The sequence below is a fragment of the Microtus pennsylvanicus genome, chromosome 5, assembly GCF_037038515.1.
Source record: "Microtus pennsylvanicus isolate mMicPen1 chromosome 5, mMicPen1.hap1, whole genome shotgun sequence".
Classification (NCBI taxonomy): Eukaryota; Metazoa; Chordata; class Mammalia; order Rodentia; family Cricetidae; genus Microtus; species Microtus pennsylvanicus.
Window position 1 is genome coordinate 93,253,863 of NC_134583.1, and position 14,199 is coordinate 93,268,061.

Consider the following 14,199-nt stretch of genomic DNA (forward strand, 5'->3'; position numbering starts at 1 on the left):
TACAGATATAATAAAATGCCACAGACTTTTGTAGGGGCACTTGCATATAAAATATGTATCTTTTGCATCATGGATCATTTGTTTATGAAGACAGGGAAATGGGAGCAAGTTATGGGGTTCAAAAGAGAAGGAAGGAGGGAAGAGGCTTGTTTAGGTTTCAAGTGTTCTTCAGGGGTCCACAAGCTAATGACTTGGTTCCAATCTGTGGTGATTGTGAGGCGGTGACTCTCTGGCTGTTGTTGTTCTCTCTCTTCCTCTCCCTACTTTCTCTCTCCTTCTCCTTTTTTCTCCCCTCCCTCTTGCTTTCCTTCCCTCTTCCCCCCCAATGGTCTCCTCACTCACTCAGTCTCTTTACTCCCTCCTTTCCCCTCCCTCTCCTCTTCTTCTCTCTTCCTCTCTCTCTCCTCCCTCCCTCAATTTCCATATTATTTTCTCTCCTCTATCTCCCTTTCCCCCTCTCTTTTTCCATTCCTCTATCTTCTTCGTTCCCCCTTTCTCCTTCCTTTCTCTTTATCCCCTCCTCATCTCCCTCCTTTTCTTTTCTCCCTTTCCTCTTCCTCTCCACATTCTTCTCTCCTCTTCCTCCCCCTCTCCCTTTATCCTCCCTCTCTATCCCCTCCCCCTCTCCTCTTCTCTGGTTTCTATGAAGTAAGCAGCTTTGCTCTGCCCCAATCTCCTCATCATGGTGCTGATTTGTCAAAACCCCCAAAGAACTAGATCCAGCCGAGCGTGAACCGCAGTCTCTGAAAGTGGGAGCCCAAATAAACTTTTCTTTTTTTTAGAAGCTGTTTTCTTCAGGCATTTGGTCACAGAAACTGTAAGATAACCAGCACAAAAGGTTTTCAGAGACTCAGTAGAATATTGTGGAAAGGCAGTTGATCTAAAATTCATAAAAGAGAAAAGCTGTGGGAAAAAGAATAAAATATTGCAGAAAATGGACTTTCTAGTAAAGATTTCTGTGGACATCAAGTAGTCTCACTTATATAAAGGTATATCTAATAGTCTATCTATATTATACACTACAGATAAATTTTGGATCATTCAACAATAGCTGGTTAGACAGATGTTTGGTGTTAGAGCTAGTCTAGTCTGCCCCACTGATGATGAATTGGCTTGTCTATCTTTTCAATACAAAACGGCTTTGAGTCAGCATACTTCACCTCATCAACATTAGCTGTACAGTCCATGCTAGAAAATTCGTGCCCATTCATCAGATTCCTTGGTCTCAGAAGAATCTTTTAACGCCGGCTGACCAGATTCAATCCTGGATTAATTTACAACAGTGAAATCAATTCATGCTTGACTTTTCACATGTAAAGAAAAACATAGTCATTGCTGTCATTTTTTTATTATTGAAATGGAGGAGAGGAATTACTGAGGCAGACAATTAAATTCCATTTCAGAGATGTCTCCGGAACTAAATGAAGTTCTCATTCATCGTTGAACGTTCCTCCTTGACTGAGGCCATGATACTTCTAGGAAAATGTTCGTTTTCTTTTATGAACCTGTGGTAAGGCAGATGGCAGGAAATCGCTCATTAATGTCATGTAATTTAAAGAATTATACAATTTCAGTAGCACTTTATTGAGATCAAATAGGGAATAGTCTTATCACTGGGACTCTTAATAAGATCATGAACTGCCTTTTTGTTTCTTATTTTGTGTTGGCCCTGGAATCCAGAGCCTTAAACAAGCTAACAATGAATTCGCCTGAGATATACTTACCACACCAAATGATGTTTTTTTTTAAATCTTAGTTTTAAATAATTTTTCTCTCTTTTACCTCCTGTTACTTATTTCTCTTCCTCACTTTTGCCTCTCCTATATATTCTGCTTCACTCCATTTATATTTTATTAGTATGAGTAAAAAACTATTTCAATTTATTCTTTTTCTCTCATCCCTTTAGTCAAAGAATTCTGTGTTTTCTTTTTAAGTAGAGTCACGTATACCTTTAAAAAGATTTATATATGTATATGGGTGTTTTGCTTGAATGCATACCCATGCACCATGTATGTTTCTGGTGCCCACAGAAGTCAGAGCAGAGTTGTTGGATTCCCTGCGGCTGGAATTATGGATGGTTTTAAGTCAACATGTGGGTTTTGGGAATCAAACCTTGGTCCTTTGCAAGAGCATCAACTGCTCTTAACTATTGAGCCATCGCTCTAGTTCCAGCCATATAATTTTAAAGTTTATTAGTGTTATTCTTCTTTGATGAATTTCAATTCCATATCTCACTACATTAGCTAAGGAAAATTTATTGAAACACAAATAGGTATTGAGATATAAGTACCCTGAAAGATAGCTTCTGAGGCAAGATAAAGTGGAAAATCCTAGAAGAATTCATCTGATAATGCCTTCTCCCTTTTTAATTTTCTCACATTAATTTCAAACAGAGATTACTTAAGGAATTCCATTTACAGATTTAGATGGTCCACAGAACAAGGCATATTTATGGACTAAGAATCAAATGGTGGCTTTGGTGATAGTGTTTGTGCGGCTGGATGGTGGGACTACGGTTGTCTAATCAAGCAGAGCTGAGTATAAAAGCCAGCCCCAGTGTCTCTGTCACTGCACTCTACCCCAGGTTACCCACCTGACTTCTTTTTATGTGTTTCTTCTGGTGATCAGAGTCTCACTAACGCTACGTAAGTTCTCTACTGCCGAGCAACATTCTCAGCCCTACTCTCTTCATGTGGAGTAATTTATTTAGCTTCAGTGATAGAAAGAGCTGTTTAGTGCCAAATAGTTTTACAAAAATGTATTCACCTACACTAGCCACAGGTTAGAGATGACATTACTGATGCTTAATTCTTTCTAAGTAATTTGAACAGGATATATCACAGAAGTTAGTAGCTTCTGTTCACTGAAGGAGAAATGATAGACTCACCATTTTTATCTTCTGTTTGGCTTGCTTTGTAGGCCCACTCAGTTACTGTGCATGCCATAAACATCTCCAAGACAGTGAACAGGAAGAGATATCTTGTAAGCATCTTACCACTTCTCTGTACCCCAAAAGAAAAATACAGTCTTTACTTAGTAATTTTTTTGAGAATTTTATATAGGTATACAATGAAATACAATATTATCTACTCCCATTTTTCCCTCCAACTCTTGATTTAACCCCAGTTTCCCCTCCCAATTTCATGTCTTTTTTATAGCCTATATATGCATATGTGTAGAGCCATCTAGTGGACTAGTGGCGATATCCTTATAGAAGTATGATTCTTCCCACAGCAATTATCTGCTTCCAATAGCTCCTTAGAAAGGACTGTGGTCTGCTGTTCATCTACCATGTCTATGCCAGAATTTTAGCTGGCTTGATGTTGTAGAGATTTTGTGCAGGTAAGCACAGAGTTCTCTATAATGACAGCCATATCATTCCCAGAAGATGGCATTGCAGCATTCCCAGCCATCCTTCAGCTCTCAAATTCTAATTCTTCTGCAATGATTCTTGTGCCTCGGGGCTGGTGAGATGTTAAACCTAACAGTTATGGACCTCTTATTCAAACACTAAATATACATTCTTTTTCTAAGCAGCCTATAGAACTTTATCCAAAATCTATCACATATTAAGACACAAAACAAGTTTAAACAAACATAAGAAAATTGAAATTAAATTCTGAGTTCTATCTGACCACAAGGGGATAAAACTAGATATCAACAGAAAACAAAATACTACAGGAAGAGCTATGCCTTTAATCCCAACACTTGGGAGGTAGAGGTTGTTGAATCTCTGTGAGTTCGAGGTCAGTCTGGTCTACAGAGCAAGTTCCAGGACAGGCTCCAAAGCTACACAGCTATTCTATATTGAAAAACCAATCAAAACCAAGCCAAAATAAAAAACCAAAAATTCCAAAAAATACCCTATTAGAAGTATATCAACTCAGGAGCTTAAACTGCATATTATTGAATAATTGTGTTACTGAAGAGACCAAGAAGAAAGTAAAAACCATTCCTAGAACTGACTGAAAATAAAAATACGACAGATGAAAATCAATGGGCCATGCTGATGACAACCTGAAAGGAAAGTTTACAGCACTTGGTGCCTACATCAAAAAGGCATTTCAAGTTAACAATCCAATAATTCACCTTGAAGCCTTGGAAGGAGCAAGAACACAGCAAATTCCAAAACAGTAGGTAGGAATAACCAAAATCAGGAAGCAGAAAATAAAATTAAGGAAATAAAACAAACAAAAACCAATACAAAGAGTCAATATAATGAAGAATTGGTTCTTGAAAATAAAATGATTGATAAACTTGTGGTTGAATTAAGCAAAGGAAAGATAGAGAATATGTAATAAATCAGAAATAAAAAGAGAGACATTATAACACTTTCCAACAAAATTTGAAATTCAGAAAGACATGTTGTAAGAACCTATATTTCACAAGCTTGCAAGACCTCAAGTAATGGAGGAATGTCTAGACACATTCAACATATCTATCAAAATTAAACCATAATGAATGAAAGAGTTGAAACATCTCCAGAAACGAGACTACAGAGGCAATAAAATATCTCCTAAGAAACACCCAGGATTAACCATAGAATTCTCCCAGAACTTGAAAGAAGAACTAACAACAGAACTCAATACTAATTTCATGAACTAGCAAAGGAGGAAAGTTCCCATGCTTGTCATCTTTTATTGTCAGCTAGATATAACCTCCAGATATCTGATAAGGGAAGTCGTGACTGTGAGGAATTGTTTTGGTTGATGACTGATGTGGCAGGGTCCAAACCACTGTGGATCTCATCATCCCCAGGCAGGGGAGTGTAGGTTGAGTAAGAAAGCTAACACGGAGCAAGACAGAGAGTCCGAGAGTGAGTCGGTAAGCAATATTCCCCAACAGTTTTATAGTGCCAGTTCCTGCTTGAGCTTCTTCCCTGACTGCTCTCAGTGATGGACTGTGACCTGAAAGTGTGCGCTGAAATCAACTTTGTCCTCTTGTAAGTTGATTTTGGTTAGTGTCTTATTACAGCAGCAGAAAGCAAACTAGAATGCTTTCTAAACTCTACTTTTCAATGTTATAAAACTCACAGAGGTATAGCTATGTTGTAGGAAGGAGAAAAACATGAGAAGATAACCAGTTTCCTGTATCTCATTTCCTCAATAGTTGAAAATTCATGCATATATTTGATTATATGATAATTGATAGCTATTGAGGATGGTGAATTGATACATTTCTGCCAAGAGAATAATGGGAATCATTGTATATTCTTTTTGTTGTTGTGGGTAGAACGAGTATATTTTCTTAAGGATAATGAGCCTCTGGAGAAGATAAAATTGAGATACATTTTTTTGAGATGTAATAGGACTTATTTAAAGAGGAAGTATATATAAGTACACTTTCCCTATCATTTAGTAAATGATGCTAAAGGGGAAATGCATTCCTTACATAAATAAAGTGATCCTCTCATGTGCCACTGACTTGTTTTGGTTAAAACTCTATTTACTGTGGTGAAGTTACTTGGAATTTAGCTTTGATCAGCATAAGTGCTCTTCAGGTGTCTAGACCCATGACCTTAATCAAATAGCTAAACATTCATTCTTTATTGCATCAGAGTTTCATAGGCCTTTATCTATATCTGTATTTATTTATTGTAATGTTTTCTCAATAATACATAGAAATAAGAAAAATGGAATGATGAATTACAAACATATATATAGTTTGGAACTAGTCTATTAACCATAACTCTTGTATGTTGAAGTAAGGAGCACTTTCTTAATTAGGTTGGGAAGTTAGATACAAGTAACATCTAATGGCATCAATTGAAAAGTTATGGCTTCCAGGGATTGGTTGAAAGCCCAGCTGTTTTGGTTCCTTTTGTTAAGCTCTGGGCATAGACTAGAAGGATAGTAGTCCACAGACAAGGTTCAACACCATGGCTTCAAATTCTTACAAAATTGGCTAAGAATCTCTTCCTTCTTTCTCTGTCTTCATCATCCTTTCTCTTCACACCAACAAACCTAAATGGCTAAGTGTGCCTAAGTTCATAGTGCCACCTGCACAGGACCACAGATACACAAACATAAACAGCCTTAAATAGTTTTGCATGGACCATCTAGCAGATGCAGAAACACAATGTCCTCATGGAATATTGCACATAGAGCAGAGTATATGAGCCTTCCAAATTACATCCATTGTCGAGATAAGCTTCAGTCTGCAGACTGCAACACTTTCTTATTTTTAAAATTAATTTATTTTATACCCTGATCACATTTCCTCTCTCTCTTATCTTCCTATTCTCTTCACCAAATCTTCCTACCCCTCAATCTACCTCTCTTCTACTTTTGTTCAGAAAGGGACAGGCCTCCCACATCAAGTTGCTGTAATGCAAGGCACCGTCACTTGTATTTAGGTTGGGCAAGGCAATCCAGGATGAGGAATAGGTTTCCAAGAGCCAGCCAAAGCATTAGGGACAGCTCTTGCTCCCAATGTTAGGAGTACCACAAATAGATCAAGTTACACAACTGTCATATGTATGTAAAGTGTGTAGATTTGTCCCATGCAGACATCCTGTTTGTTGGTTTAGACTCTGTGTGTTCCTATGAGACTGGTTAGTTGTTTCTGTGGGTTTACTTGTGATGCCCTTGACTCACTGGCTCCTACAATCCTTTCTCCCTCTCTTCAGCAGGATTTCCCAAACTTGGTCTAATGCTTGGTTGTGGATCTTTGAATCTGTTTCCATCAGTTCCTGGATGAAGGCTCTCAACTACAGCATGTTCATTGACCATATGGCTAATATAAGTCCATATGGATGTCATTTCATTCTTGGAAGAAGAAAGTCTTACTCTAGCAAATTTGATCTTTTAAACCCTTGGGAAAACTGGACTTTAAGGTGTGAATACCTAGGAAGAACGAGGTGCCAATCATAAATGTCTCATACAACCAGGAAGAATCAGGATTGACTATAATGCTTCATCTATAAAATATCTGTATTAATATTTATAAGATTTTTTTGATCATGCAGGCTTTGAACTGTAACATGTAGGTTATATCACACTAATAATAGGCACATATGCCTGAGAGTAAACTTATGAGAGGCCTTCTGGTAATTTGACTGATATTTGGCTATTTTGATCCTCACTGAAGGCTTAATTCTAAAATTATGAAGACATTCTCTTAGAAATTCAGTACTTACGTATTCCCACCAAGAAGACTTTAATGCTGAAGTGACTGTCAGTTCAAATGTTATTAAAACCACACCTATTAGTGTTGCGTAGATGCTTGAGACATTCATTGTCATAGTCCAGAACAGCTAGAACATATTAAAAAAGTATTGTCCAGTCATTGAAAGCTATTTCATAGTCCTCTCTGCAATTGTGTTCTTACAGAAGTATAGAAATTCTAATCTTTCTGGGATAGTGAGAGCACCAAAAAGGTTGTTAGAACTATAGATTGGTTAGGCTCCTAGTAGGACCAAACAATTTGGGGGATAATAAAACTTTTGATATAATGTGCAGGTAGGTACTTATTCTCTACTGGTAACGGACTCGATGTTTATTCTCTGCTGAGTTAGTAGATAAAGGGACAGAAAAGAAGTGCATTAGATATTTTTCAAACTATGGAAGAAAATCAAGTGCATATTAATTGTAAATCGAATATAAAATATACCCATGATATTGACAAATTCACAATACTGCCCGGCTTTACATTGCCAGAGAGCTAATACTCTAGGAGATTTCTATCTTTCTTGGACATCAGGAAAGCAAAATTTTGGGGATTTTCTTGGGCATACAGGTTCTATCTAGCTCAATGTGAAGAGATTTTCTTGATGATGTACAGAGTTACACATGGTTGGAGGTCATCACCCAGGCCGCATGTATGCATGTTTGTCAACCTACATACTTCAGACTATTCATGCTTTATAATGTTGCTGAATAATTGTGTTTTATCTACATATGTCAGGAGATATTTAATATTGCTATTAAGAAGAATAACTATTATACCTATTTCTCTTCCGTATTCACAATAATTTCTTCCTAGTTAATAGCAAGCATGACAGTTTGAATCACTAGATCCTGAAACCTATCTCAAAGAACAAAACCCTTCATGTAAACTGTATATGTTGTTCATTGATGTCAGTTCATTTATTCTCTAGGGAAAAGTCTCCTTTGTAGAAAGCAAACCAGTAAAGTCTATGAAGAATTTTACCTCAAACTTCCCAGGAAGCTGACTCCCTAAAGGCTAGCTTTCATAGTACTAACGGTGTTACACACTGTGTATTAATGGAGCAAAGATATCAGTGGGCTTACTTAGCGCTGGGCCTTCATGCTATAATACCAACCTGCCAGGCACGTTATGCTCACTGGTGCAACAGTGGCATGACTAGTATGGGAGGAGCCAACTGCTTTCTGATTGGTTTTGAGGCCTATTCCACACGATGGATTCCACATTTGGTACTGTAAACATCGTCATATCTGAGATATCACAGGCCATAGAGGGAGCCTACTGATTTTCCTTTATTAAATGTTTGTGTTGTCAAGCTGCCTTCTAAATATTCATTGTTATGCCCATAGCTTAGTGCTGACTTCACTCTTGGTCAGAGAGGTTTTTTTGTAGTGGGTCATGGTTAATGCAGAGGCTCATAACTGGTGAAGATATTGAGATAAATGGTTGTGAGCGCTCAGTCGTAGATGAGTTACCTCTGTGAACCTCTTCCTTCCTAGGGCACTTAGGGGACATATTGTAAAAGGGAGAAGAAAGAATATAAGAGCTACCGGATTAGGAGAAAGAGAATTGCTATCGTCTAGATGTGACACGGTTGTTGCTTTTACCAACTTAGAACAGCTGTGGTTGCCTGTATAAGAACTACACAAGAAAAAGCCAGCCAGAATTCTCAAGTTGGGAGAAGGGCTCCCAAGATTTCAACCATAGCTGAGGAACTATTGACAGTTGGTGGCTGCTGAGGGAGTGAGAGTCACTTTTCTTTGGAGATGTGACTTCTAGCAGATTACCCATACCTCACGGGATTACTTTACATGATCAGTACGAATTGGTCTCAGGGTGATTAATAAAATAATAATACAATAATAACAATAATAAGAACAATAATAATAATAAATGATGACTTGAAGTTGGGAGGCTGATTGATTGAGAGTGGTGTCCCAGGAGGAGTCAGAGGGAGATAACGGAGTGTAGATATGATTAAAATACACTGTTTAAAATTATTTGTCTAATTGCATGTATAAAATTGCATTATGAAATTCAAAGTATAAGAAAACATCACTAGACAAAAGGAAATAAAACAATGTTAGTTTACGTTTTTTTAAAAGTCCAACATTATTGCTTGGTTATTTGTAATTTAATGTATTTCCCCCCCTTAAAGTTGAAACACATGCTGATATTTTAGATGGTTCCTGGATCACCATGTTCATTGGAAAAAGAGGTTTTGTAAGCAACTGTATTTTAAGGTCCTTTTGGAGAAGGGGTTTTACACATTGGGTTCTTCTGGCCAAAGTTATCTGAAAACAACCAACAGGAACACTTGTCGAGTTATATCTTCTCACAGGTCATCCTAGAGAGAAGCCAAAAACAGAATTCAAAGTGGAGACATTGAGGCAGGAACCATGGAGGAACACTGCTTACTGGCTTGCTCCCTCTGGCTTGCTCAGCCAGCTTTCTTATACAGCCCAGGTCAAATTGCCTAGGGATGGCAGCACCCACAGCAGGCTCTTACATCAATTAGCAATCAAGAAAAGGCACCAGAGACATGGCCATGGGCTAATCTGATGGACTTCTTCTTCTGAGGTTTCATCTTCCTGGTTACTCCAGGCTCTGTCAAATTGACAATAAAATCTAACCAAGACATAGATCTCAGAGGAAATCATTCAGTCTCATGCTGCTAAGTAGGTAAATAGATTTGCCTTTTGCATATAGCCTTACAAAGCTGAGGAAATCCCCTTTTCAGATTTTTGTCCAAATAATTTGAAATACATCTCTCTAAAATTACGTTTACATGTTACATTGCACTGTTTTTAATCTGTTTCATTGTGAGGGTAAATTCTATGTCATTACAAATAATCTTCTGCACAATTCTATCAGTTTCTGCATACGTACATGTATGGTCAGTATTCAGGTATAAATGTGTGTGTATCAGGGGGAGGACCGTGTTTGGCATTGTACAAATACGGAGGTTAGAAGAAAACTTTAGGTGTCTGTCCTCATCTTCTTTGAGACAGAGTCTCTTTTTGTTGTTTGTAATTGCATATGTCAGGCTGGCCATTCTGAGCGTGTCTGGGGATTCTATTGCCTCTACTCCTATCTTGTTGTGAATCACTCAGATTCCAGATGTCTGCTAGTGTGTGCAGCATTGACGTGGATTCTGGGGATCTGAACTCAAGTCCTTTTGCTTGCACAGACAGTGAGCCATAACCCTGGCCCTTGCTTCTTATAGTTTGAAGTTTAGGTTTGTTAAGTCTTAAAAAATAGTGGCCTTTATCATCATGAATACTTGAGTATTCGTGTATGACAATAGTACTATTTCTGTACTTTTTTTGTCTGAGATGACATTAACCACTTCACCTTTCTTTGGATTCATGTTATGTTTATCATACTTCAAATACTTCCCCCCCCCAGCTTCTTGGTAGATAGCCAGTCACGCAGAGGCCATGCTGATTCCTCACTGGCTTTGTTTTATTTTTTAAAGTTTTTATTTAGTCTTTGGAAATTTAATACTCTTATTGATAATGGATACTTTCCAGAGTCTTCTGACTTACCATGTGATTTGAAGGCCTCTTCTGCAATGCTATTGAAAAACTTCCTGATAGGCTAAACTGGAAGCAAACACCACATTTGTTATTAACCAGTCACTATGTAAAAATATAAGCTTCAAGATAATTCTAGAATTCTGCAACATGAGGGATACCAGCTTGGTTCCTTAGTGGGGACTACTAAGAAAACAACTCAAGAAATAATTCAAGATTTGTATTTATGGAGATGAAAGCTTTGAAGGTCCTATTCACTAATGTTATGGTTGTGATAGAAATGGGATTTAGGGGCATCTTGAAATGGCTATAGCATATATTTCGCTTGTATAGTTAGTTTGACTCAAACAGATTTTGTCTTCCATATTTGTAACTTCTGTTTATTTATTTCTATTGTTTTTAGTCTTTTAAAAAATTATTCATTTTACCTACCAACCACAGTTCCCCGTCCCTCCCCTACTCTTGCTCCCCATTCCAACTCACCTTTATCCACTCCTCAGAAAGAGTAAGATCTCCCATGGAGAGTCAACAAAGCCTGGTATATCAAGTTGAGGCAGGACCAAGCCCCTCCACCCTGCATCAAGGCTGAGCAAGGTATCCCATCAGAGGGAATGGGTTCCAAAAAGCCAGCCCATGCACCAGGGGCCCTTCAAACAGATCAAGCTACACAGTTGTTGGCCACATGCAGAGGGCCCAGTTCAGTCCAATGCAGATTCCCCAGCATTCGGTCTAGAGTCTGTGAGTTTTCATGAGCTCAGATCAGCTGTCACTGTGGATTTGTGTTTCTTATCATGGCTTTAAATGTATCAAATATCCCTCTTACTATGCAGACTCTTATTAATTAATATTACAGCTAAGAAACTGGTTTTTCATAATGTATCTCGTTTCTTTAACAATGTAGAATATGATTATGAAAAAGTATTGTAGGTAATAAACTAAAGATTTTAAAATAAACATATTGCTATTGTCCTTTTTCAGGTAGTCATAGGCAGACGTGGGGATCGTTTCCTAGGGAAACATTGTTTGGATCAGAATCCATGATGTCTAAGGAATGCATTAGTAGTTACTATAGAGATGATGTTACTCACAAGTAAAGAGGCCCAAAGTGAGTATCCTGAATTTCTAACGACAGGAATATATCCACTTCCAAATCCAAATACAATACTTTGAGAAATGTACAGGTATGTCCAGAAGTATCCCAGGCTCAGCACAATCAGGCTATTCATTAATTGTACAGTCTGAAAGGAAAAGACACCATTCTTTGAGTTCCAGCTATCTCTTAGAAAGGAACTTTCCTCAAGACCAATGCCAGAATGAAGCAGGAAGGTGGTGTTCTACCACGACAGTGACAGCTTTCACAACTTACGAAGAGGACACACATTGTGATACGATGTTTGGTGTATAGTTCTAGGCCATGTTGTCATGTTTTATCAACAGTAATCAAGTCACAGACCTATTCTGTTAGTACAGAGATGTCTCAAGGTCTACCCTTCCTGTAACTTTTCCATTGAGGCTTGTTATTTCTGGTGATCACTCATCTGGATCTCATAGCTTTTTAAATATTCATCTAATTTCGCAAAAAGTTGGGAGTCTATTAAGGCTCCTTGTTCCTATTTTCACTTGATCACTGTTCATTATTCCTCTGAGAAACTTTCCTTTGAGTTCTTTTATGAAAAACCCAACTGACCAACCATGCTGATTTACACTGGCAATGGCTTGGTTTGCTTGAAGAAGCAGGGTTAGTAGTTTGATGCCCCCTATGCTGCATAGATATCTTTCCAAAACACAAATAAACAATTCCTATTCCCCAAATCATTTGGCTGACTCTGTGGAGTTTAGTTTTGGACTTTGTGTTCTGTTCTGTTTGTCTCTGTTTTTCTTATTTAAAAAACATAATCTTGATGACTATAGGCAGACATTATCTTAAAAATCAACTAGTGTTTGCCAAACCCATACGCCAATTTAGGAAGAACTAACAGTTTACTATTTTGAGCTTTCCAACTCATAAATGTGTCTTTTCATTGATGTAACCTAATTTGAACTTTTCAAATTATAAGTTCTATATATGGTTTCTTTAATATTTGTATTTTTTCTTTGGGGATCGATATCTTCATGGTCATTATTATTGTATAGAAACACGATTCATCGTGTATCTTGGTCCTTTGCTTAAATTATTTCTAGATCCCCTGTGCCCAAATGTATGTTTATGTGTGTGCGTGTTTTGTTTTTTTTTTTTGGACTTTTCTAATCTAATTTTTAATGTTTTGTGTATAACTCTCAATCTGGCTCTGTCATTCAGTAGTACGAGTGGATGATGCCAAATTGCTCAGCCAAAGTATGTAGTGGATGGGACTGCCTGGGCGAAGGGTGTCTGTGAGATGGTGTGGACAGCACAGCACCTTTGTAACCAACCACTGTTCATAGAGCTGTGTCATCTGCAGCTTCTTCTGGGTGTACTGACAATTTGCTCATCTCATCTAGGACATGCCATCAGATTACGATTGTAATAATTGATAGATAGTTAAAAAGAAGAATGTTTTTTCTCCATGTCCAGACTCAGTCTATGTTTCGGTGTTATGTCACCTTCAGAAACCATTGTAACAGATTTGCCTCCATTTGAAGAGTCCATGGTGGATACAGAGGTGGTTCAGGTCTCCTGTGTTAAGGAGGGCAACCTGCTCACAGTTGGCATGCTCACTAGAGCAGCATTTTGTTCTTACCCCCAACAGTGTCAGTTCCTGCTTTATCTATAGAGGATTCTGTAGCATATTCATGAAGAGGGATCTGAGGATTTATCCTGTGAAAAATGTGGACAAAAATCAATATAAGTTAAATCAGTTAGTGACTATTATTTTTCTCTTGGGTAAGGTTCCTAAGCCTGGGGGGGGGGAAATTAATTCCACAGTTGCCATTCACTTTTTAAAAGATACTTGATTGTTCCCTGACAGACACTTTTGCCCCAGACTAGTAGGATCTTGACAAAATATTCCTCTCTCAAGAAGTTAGACTATGGATAAGTACCAAATGATAGCTGTTCCAATCCCATCAGTCCCTCTAGCACCCACTCATATGCGCTTGTTGTAGCATCAGAAAGTCCAGGCTCCTGGTGGCTTTGATTTAGCCCTTTTACTCTTCATGTAAGTTCAAGTTTGTCTCAGGGGTGCCAGACTGGAAGGATCTGGGTCACACACTTACACTAGCTGCAGAGAAGGCTGGAAAATAGAATACTATAGAGAGTAGGTAGGTTTCTTAAGATAGTGAACGCAACAATGGAGGGGGTTTTGGTAGGCAAGATAAGGGTAACTCATCATTTCCAACACTGATAGAGAGGTCAAAGGTTCCTATTTTGTAGGAGTCACAACTCTGCTCAGCTTCTGTATTTAATACCCATGAAAAGTATTCTTTTGATTCTAGCTGGTCTGAACAAAGGTGCATATCCAAGCCACTTTGGGGGCACAGGGTAAACTTTCCCTGATGATCTGGCAGAGTTTGATTG

At 38.0% G+C, this 14,199-nt stretch overlaps 1 pseudogene; it reads right to left on the reverse strand.

Annotated features, from left to right (window-relative positions):
* Positions 1 to 696: 696 nt before the first annotated feature.
* Positions 697 to 13,477, reverse strand: LOC142850668 (membrane-spanning 4-domains subfamily A member 12-like; annotated as a pseudogene).
* Positions 13,478 to 14,199: the final 722 nt, after the last annotated feature.